At 38.2% G+C, this 8,887-nt stretch overlaps 1 long non-coding RNA gene across 1 annotated transcript in view; it reads right to left on the bottom strand.

The window, feature by feature from the left end:
* The window catches only part of LOC144221984 (uncharacterized), a 17,393-nt gene extending 8,783 nt beyond the window's left edge, over window positions 1-8,610 (bottom strand). Inside the window, exon 1 of the long non-coding RNA XR_013332246.1 lies at window positions 8,484-8,610. This is a non-coding gene — a long non-coding RNA (uncharacterized LOC144221984). The remainder of the gene's footprint in view (window positions 1-8,483) is intronic.
* Window positions 8,611-8,887: the final 277 nt, after the last annotated feature.

Here is an 8,887-nt window from a genome sequence, read left to right as displayed (position 1 = left end):
GGGCTTGAAAAATTCAAAAAAGCAATTTTAGTTTTGTATTTGTTTTTGAGGATTTGTAGATTCTTAGACCGAGATCAAATATTTATGACTTTCAAAATGCTATAACTTACATTTGCAATCCCTTTGGGGTTTTTTCTGCTACTTCTTTTTCAAAAACATGAGCTTTTCTGATACATGGAAGAAATGGACAATTTTGTGATCCCTGGGACACTTATGCCTATCAGTGAGTTTATGATAATGAACATCTGTGTGGACTGTCACCAGGAATGATGGACACACACAGGTTTGAAGACCTCCTAGCCCACAGTTTTAGTCTGTGGGCCAATTGAACTGCTGCCTCTTGTTTCTGGAGAGAATAGGAAAAACATAGGACTAGACCCAGATCCCACTGGTCTATCCAAAAGATAATCAAAATGACTTTGCCACATAAGACTCACAGCTGATAAAATGTCCAAATACAATTTTGCTAATTACCACAAAGATTATGTCATGCAGACTCTCATATGTTACACTGACTTTCATCTGAAAATAGAAAACCAAAACTCCAAAAGATATGTGCATTAGGAGACTATATAAGTATGTAGCAAAACTGAAACTAAGTGCAGGTCTTCTAAATCTAGACTCAGCTTTTAACTGCAAAGGAAAAGGAAAATGCTGAATTTACTCTTATTAGAAATTCAGGCTGATGAAACTGGTTGTAGAGTATGTGCACTGCACAAAGGTTCTCAATTGAGGAGCCAAGTCTGGCTGAAATTGTACTCCATCCTCTCCTGTCTACACCTCATGCATTGTATTGGCACAGATGACTGCATCTATCAGGAAAAAAGGTAACTATTTCTTCTCAAAATGTGCCTTCTGATCTCCCAGCCATGTGCCCAGAGGAATCTTTTTCCCAAAAAGGTTTTATTTATTTCTCAGCAGAGGGGCCCCGCATAGACTAGAATAAACCCTGGTTAGAATTCTATTAAAAAGTCCCACCTGAGTGAAAACTTTGAGGTTAGGTAGGGCAGCCAGTACATAGCATATGCCAATTTCAGTCAATGGTGTGATCATTCTGTCAGGAGCCATTTTCTGAACTCACTAAGTTGAGAAAACTCCTTGTGAGGTTAAGGCAAGTTTGCACGGTCTCTTGCCATCAGATGATGACCGATATCCACCCCCTCTCAATTATTTCTGCTTGAGCACCAAACCCCAAGGTACCTTGTTGATTGGTATCAGAAGTAACTTGTCCCCTTATTCTGGCCCTGGTATGATGATTGCACCTTGTGAAGGAACTTACTGTGGGAGCTTCTTCTTTTGATTATGAGAACAGATATCGTGTCTCCAGCAGGTCCTGTTTTCCTCGATACTTCCCTTGAGCTATGAACAGGTTAATGACCCTTACTCATGAAAGATTGACCTTTATGTATACAATTCTGTTTCTACCATTGCGTTAGTCCAAGAGGTTCATACAGCTCAAATCAACTAACGAAAAATGTTTCTCATGCCCTAGCTATCCAAGAAATCATAGATAAAAAACTAGACACAAAGGTAAATGCACTCAAAGAGGCTATTCTATGTACTGAAAATGAGCTAAACTCTTTAAAGGTACAGTTGGCTCTTCAGTGCCATAAGGAATATAGCTGGACAATTAAGTCTTGCCCGGAGACAAAGAGCCTAACTTAGAGAGAAGAAACAGATAAGGGAAGAACAGAAGTTACTACATATACCTTTGCTAACTGATAATGTATAGCAGTCCCTTCCCTAAGGCCTACATTCCATAAACACCTTCCCTTACACTGGCAGCTGTGATAAGGATGGAAAAGAGTATCTACAATTTAATCTATGACTTAATCTTACTGTTATTAAAATGTGTATGTTATCCTGTTTTTCACTAAGAACACCCTGTTATTTTCTTAGTTACTCGACCTCACTATAATTGGGGCAGTTCTGCAAGAATATTTCTGTAAAACCTGTTTCTGTACATTTTCCAAAACATCTTATCACAAAGAACTATCCATTGTAAAAATTCCATTTTCTGATGCTATGTTATCGTTTAACCTATAAGACACCAAAATCGACAATTCAGAGATGGCTGCCTGGTAACCAGAAAGATTCTTGTGGCTCTCTCACTCTCTCTTGCTGACACTATCCATCCTTCAGGGACCCCTGGACCAGCTGGAGCAGGTCTCCAGCAATTCTATAGATTGAACTTAATGGAACAAATTCAATGCCTGTGTGTGTGTGTGTGTGTGTGTGTGTAAGTGTGTGTGTGTGTAAGTGAAAGAATATCTCTTAAGGCTGAGGCTGTCTCTAGATAAGGGTTCCCAGATAATGGTTATCCCACCACCCCATTTTATCCTTCTCTTTTCTTTATTCCATGTGGTTGCATGGCTCTGAATTTTCCCACTGGTTAAGAATACTTAACTGGGAATTTCTACTCCCTTATTGGTAATCCAAGGTCTATGTAACAGGATCAAATTATTAATTATATAACAAATACATGCCAAGGATGTGACAGATAATGACCAAGTAAGATATTATCATACCCCTAGTTGAATCATTTTGGATAGTGCCAATTTTAAAGTGCCAATTTCTGAGAGTTAGGACTTAACCTAAGAAAATGAAAATCTAATATGGGAAATATTGGTATTGTTATATGTAAGTATAATAGGCAGACTTCTGGCCTGCCTCTGGTATTCTCACCAGAGTATGAGTATGGATTGGACTTACTGAGTCAGTTTATAAAAGATTGTAGCTTTTTCTCTCTGGCTCAGCCTGAGTGCTTACCCTGATGGAAAGGGCCACTTAGTCAGTGAAGAACTGAAGCCCTCAGTTCATCATCCTACAAAGAACTGAATCCAACCAACACCTCATAAGTGAAGTTGGAAGCTGATCTTTCCCATTAATCCTTGAGATCAACTACAGACCTGTCTAAGGCCCAGGCTGCAGCCTTGTGAGGGACCTTAGAGCAAAGGACTCAGCTAAGCCATGCCTGGATTCCTGACCTAACACATTGTGAGATAATAAATACATGTTGCTGCTACATTTCAGAGTAATTTGTTATGCAACAATAGATAACTAATCCAGTGGGCACATAGGGAATATTTTGATAAGTGGAGGTTTGTGCTCACTTCAGCGGCACATAATACTAAAATTGATAAGTGGAGTTTTTCTGACATCCTATTATTTAGAAAGAAACTACCTTGGTGGGGGTTGGTAACCAAATTCCTCACTAAAATTAGGAAATTTCAGACAGCTCTCTCAAGGTATATTTGAAATTGGAAATTTAAACTTTAGCAGATTCTCAGTGATTTTATCAAGATTAGTTGAAATAAGACTGTTACTTTAGAATTCCGTGTGAGAGTTCAGATTATGCCTCAGAGAAGGAAGATAAAATGTGTAGAGAGAACAAAGAACTAATCATGTGTTAATGGAAAAATTACTTAACCTTTTAGAAGCTTCAGTTCTCCTATGTTACAAAAGGGGGCAATTGGACTAGAAGATCTTTAAGACCCTTCTGAGTTTAAATTCTATGGATGAATCTTAACTACTTCTAGAGTCACTGCCCTCAACCTCCTCAAAAAAGAACAAAGGAAGGAAGGAAGGAAGGAAGGAAGGAAGGAAGGAAGGAAGAAAAGTGGAGGGAGGAAGGAAGCCAGCAAGCAAGCTTTACAGCAATGACTTAATTTTTCTGTGCAGTATTCCCTTATGGATCATTTATTGCCCTGGGAAATTCTGAGGCTTCTCTGGAATGACCAAATACAAATATAAAAATCCGTAAATTGGATAAATGAGACATTGGATGGCCAAAAACAGATCACTTTAGAGAAACAGATCATTCTAGGGTTACTTCTAACAAGACCTGGAAAAAATTACACACACACACAGGAGAAAATCCTTGTGCCCTTAGAGAGAGCCAAAAGCGCTTAGACTGCAGGAGTGCTTAAAGGAGGATTTAAGAAACATGAATCATAAAACCAACACAAAATTGATAAATTAGACTATTAAAATAAAAAAAAATTGATCTTTAAAAGACATTACTCATAAGTGAAAAAGTAAGCTACAGAATGGGAGATAATATTCACAATATGTATTTCTGAAAAAGGACTAATAGCCAGAATATAGAAAGAACTCTTACAAGTCAGTCACAATGAGACTAACAAACCAATAAAAAGATCAGCAAAATATTTGAACACTTCTCAAAAAAAGATATATTAATGGCATATAAGCACATGAAAAGATGCTAAACATTGTAGTCATTGGAGAAACACATATAATACTCACATGAAATGTCACTTCACACTCATTAGAATGTCTAAAATGAAAAGACTAAGAATATACCAAGTGATGATGAAGATTTGGAGCAAATGAAATCACACATTGACAGTGGGAATATAAGATTATATGGCCACTTTGGGAATCTTTGGCAGATTTTCAAAAAGAAAACATCTATTCACCCCATGAACCAGCAATCTCACTTTCAGGTAGTTGACGAAGAAAAATAAACACATGTCAACAAAAACCTTTATTACCAAAAGTCAAAAGCCAGACATGACTCAAAAGTCCATCAGCAAGTGAATGAATAAACAAAAGTACTATATCCACACAATAGATTACTACTCAGCCATAAAAAAAAAAAACAAAAAACAAAAAAACTAGGGACATACACAAAATTAGGTGAACTTAAAAACTTAAAGTTGAATGAAAGAAGTCAGGCACAGAAATGTAATTTCCATTAATATGAAATACTGAAAATATAAACCAAAGTGACAAAAATCAAGTCAATGATTGGCCACATCCAGAGGCTAGTCAAGGGATGGATGGTCAAGGGACATGAGAAAATTTTTTGGGATAATGGATATAAATATTTTGTATTTTGATTGCAATGTATGTATGTGTCAAAGTTCTTTGAATTACACATTTTATTTAAAAATTTTTAATTTGGTTTTTATTTATTTATATATTTTTAAATTTTATTTTAGAGAGAAAGAAAGAGAGCATAAGCTGGGGAGGAGCAGAGGGAGAAGGAAAAAGAGAATCTTAAGCAGGCTCCACACTCAGCATGGAACCCAATGCAGGGTTTGATCCCATGATCAAGGGCTGAGCCACAATCAAGAGTCAGACGGTTAGCCAATTGAGCCACCCAGGCACCCCCGAATTATACATTTTAATTGGATGTCATTTGTTGCATGTAAATTATACTTCAATGAAGTTTATTTTTAAAATGGCCTAAAAGTAGGACAAGAGAGGAAAACAATCATAAACTGGCAGGTCTGTGATTGAGTGGGGTTTCAGATGAAAGACATTGTTCAACAGGCAGTAAGATTGAAATGGATTTGGTTGGGGGCTCCTGGGTGGCTCAGTCGGTTGGGTGCCCAACTTTGGCTCAGGTCATGATCTCACAGTTTGTGGGTTCAAGCCCCACATCAGGCTCTGTGCTGACAGCCAGCTCAGAGCCTGGAACCTGCTTCAGATTCTGTATCTCGCTCTCTCTGTGACCCTCCCCTGCTCATGCTCTCTCTCTCTCTCTCTCTCTCTCTCTCAGAAATAAAACATTTTAAAAAATGAAATGGATTTGGTTTTGAGTTTTCAAAAGTGCTACTCAACTTCCAGATTTAAAACAGGGTTTTCTTTACTTCTCAAATGTCTTTATGTGTAACTATATTCCACAGGTCTGGGTTACTTATTCTACCTTTTTTTTTTTTTTTTACTGATTTACTTTCTACATGAGACCCTTCTCCTCAGGGGCTTTAGAATATTCCAGATCTGTAAATGGTTGTAGTCTTGGGTTTATTATTTCTGACATTAACAATAAGAAACATAAAAAGCCACCAGGAAAGACAGGTAATTTTCCAAGTACCTATGATCTTTATGTTTGAGACAGGAAGACAAATAGCCAACGTATCATTAAGGGAAGAGTAAGAGAAACAAGATATTAATATCATCTCAGAGAAGAAGTCTTTTGAAACTTATCTGGAGGATTGGATCAGTAAGTGTATAACATCCACCATTGGCCAGGCAGAGTGTTGGGCTCTGAATCTGGAGATGATCCAGACATAGATCCTGAGTTAACAGAAGTCTTGTTTGCATCTTCATCACATGAGGAAGCATCAATTTGTCTTTCAAGTATTCAATTGATACCAAGCACGACAACAATTGAACATTTTGAACAGAATCAACCCTTGACCCTTAGTGTGGGGATGGGGCAGGGGGAAGCAGCCTACGCATATTTTAGTACCAGTTTCTGTTACATCTTTCACTGCCCTTCTCTCACCTAACAGGTCTGGCCTCTTGGAAAATCTGCCTCATTGAAAACTGGTTCTATGTGAATGGTATTTAGACAAGAATTGCCCATTTCAAAATAACAGCTTTTGTATAAATAGAGCAATAGGGACAGGTAATATTTTATCACTGCTTCTAGTTCACACTCAGTTCATAAAACTACTTGCTGAGAGAGCCAGCTTCTTAAGTCATTCGGATTCAATAGCGCTACTCACTGGGCGATCGTGAAAGAGTAGGGTTGAATTAATTAGGCAATGGAAAACCTTGCTGGGAATAATGGGGTTCCTATGTGCATCTGGATAGCTTTGATAGGCAGCCCCATACCAGAGAAACAGGAGCTCCAGTGTAAGCCAAGAGGTGCAGGTCCTGGCCATACAAAGCAAGCATGATCCTTGTTTTTCTAACCTGGAACTTTGTAACTTTTAATCAGTCAGTGGTTTAATGAGTTTTGAGTATGTTTTTGGCACTGAGTTAGAGGCTGATGTAGATTATAAAAGAATTATAAGATATGGTTCTTGATATTAATGATCTTATGATTGCAATGATATGCAAGAAATATAACCATTTTAAACTATAAATATAAATATAAGGGCCTTCGTAGGTGCCCAATGAGTGTTAAGTCTGTTAAAATGTTCTGAGAGGTGAGTGAAAGTGGCAAACATTTAGCTCTTCTTCCTAGGCTAGGAAGACAATGACCAAACTCTACTAGAGGGTTGGGGGCCACTAGGAGGTGTTTTTTTCACCCTCTTTCCTTTAGACAAAACAAGTCTCCCAGACCTATAACATATTTGTCTCCAAGTTGTAAGTACTCCCTGGTTAATTATAAAAAGTTCTGTCAAAACTGATTGCTTCTCCAAGTAAAGAAAGTAAAACATAGAATACTTTGCATAAATAGACATAGTGTGGAGCTGATCTCTTGTGAAAGAAAATACTTAATGGGTAATTGGTGGATTTGTTAGAAGTGTTCATGACATTTGTAAATAATTTTGACTCATGGCAGGTGACATTTAAAAGTTTCAGGACTGTTATAATAATATTCTCACCATTGTATTATCCCCTGTTGTATCTCAGAAAATCTAGATTTTGAAAATGTGAGAAGTACTTTTTCTTCAGAAATGGCAGGATCAGTTGTAGCCTTTATGTAAGGCATCTCTGGAAGGTGGGGCTCACACTGTTTCTCTCTTTTCCTCCCTTCTTGAACCCAGGTAGCCAAGTTTAAAGAAAGGATCCCCTCAACTGGCCTTTCCAGGGCCTTTAAAAACCACTCAGTATGCATCTCCATGCCTCTTTGATCCTTCCCTATGTGCAGTGAATTTTTGTATCAGAATGTTTCCTGAAAAATAAAATTTTTACTACCCTATTGTCTTTTAAAAACCATCCCTTTGAAGCCCATGCCATCACTCTCCCCCTTTCACATGGCTGAGGACATTTGCCTCCACTCAAACACTTTGGTCACCCTGTGTGACTCATTCTCCACATGGATGACCCATGTAGGACCCTCAATATTTGTTTCCTTCACTTCACCAATTTTGCCAAAGAGTCCCAGTCATTCCTGGGTCTATAACTCCTCCACAACAAAACCTTCCTTAGGGCTTCTTGGTTTACCTGTCCTGTGTGTTTATATCTTCATCTAAGGGGGTGCCTGGGTGGTCCAGTCAGTTGAATCTCACTTGGGCTCGGGTCGTGATCTCACTCGGGGTGGGGTCATGATCTTACAGTTTGTGAATTTGAGCCTCTCATTGGGCTCTCTGCTGTCAGCACAGAGCCCACTTTGGATCCTCTGCCCCTCTCTCTCTGCCCATTCCCCACTCATGCACACATACTTTCTCTCTCTCTCCCCCTCTAAAATAAATAAACACTTTTAAAAAATACTTTAAAGGGAGAAGGTGGGGAGGGAGGGGCAGAGACCCAGGGAGACACAGAATCCAAAGTAGGTTCCAGGCTCTGAGCTGTCAGCACAGAGCCTGAGTCAGGGCTTGAACTCATGAACTGTGAGATCATGACCTGAGCAAAAGTCAGACGCTTAACCAACTGAGCCACTCAGGCACCCCCAAAAATAAACATTTTTTAATAATAAATAAAAAGTTCTCCTTTCTTCCAAATCTTTTAACCCTCCCATTTCTCCACTTCTTTTTTTCTCCAGGAAAGAACCCACTGCCCATCATTTCAACAAACTTTCTTCAATACAGTATTCCTTCCTTATGTGCGGTTTCTCTTACCTGTGGTCAACCATGGTCTGGAAGCAGATGATCCGCTTTCTGATGCTTTGTCAGGTCAGTAGAAGTCTAATGCTACATCACAATGCCTGCATTATTCACCTCACGACACCTCTTCATGGACACATTTTGTCATCTCACATCATCACAGGAAAGGTGAAGATAGTACAATAAAATATTTTGGGAGAGAGAGAGACCACATTCATGTCACTTTATTACAATATATTGTTATAATTTTTCTATTTATTATGAGTTATTGTTGTTAATCTCATACTGTGCATTATTTATAAGTTAAGCTTTATTAGAGGTATGTATATATAGCAAAAACATGATGTACATATATATGTTACTAAAACATGTATATATATGGTTTAATACTATCTATGGTTTCAGGTATACACTAGGGA

The sequence above is a fragment of the Crocuta crocuta genome, unplaced genomic scaffold (genome assembly GCF_008692635.1).
Source record: "Crocuta crocuta isolate KB4526 unplaced genomic scaffold, BGI_CrCroc_1.0 scaffold141, whole genome shotgun sequence".
NCBI classification, from domain to species: domain Eukaryota; kingdom Metazoa; phylum Chordata; class Mammalia; order Carnivora; family Hyaenidae; genus Crocuta; species Crocuta crocuta.
This window is presented reverse-complemented; position numbering and strand designations above follow the sequence as displayed.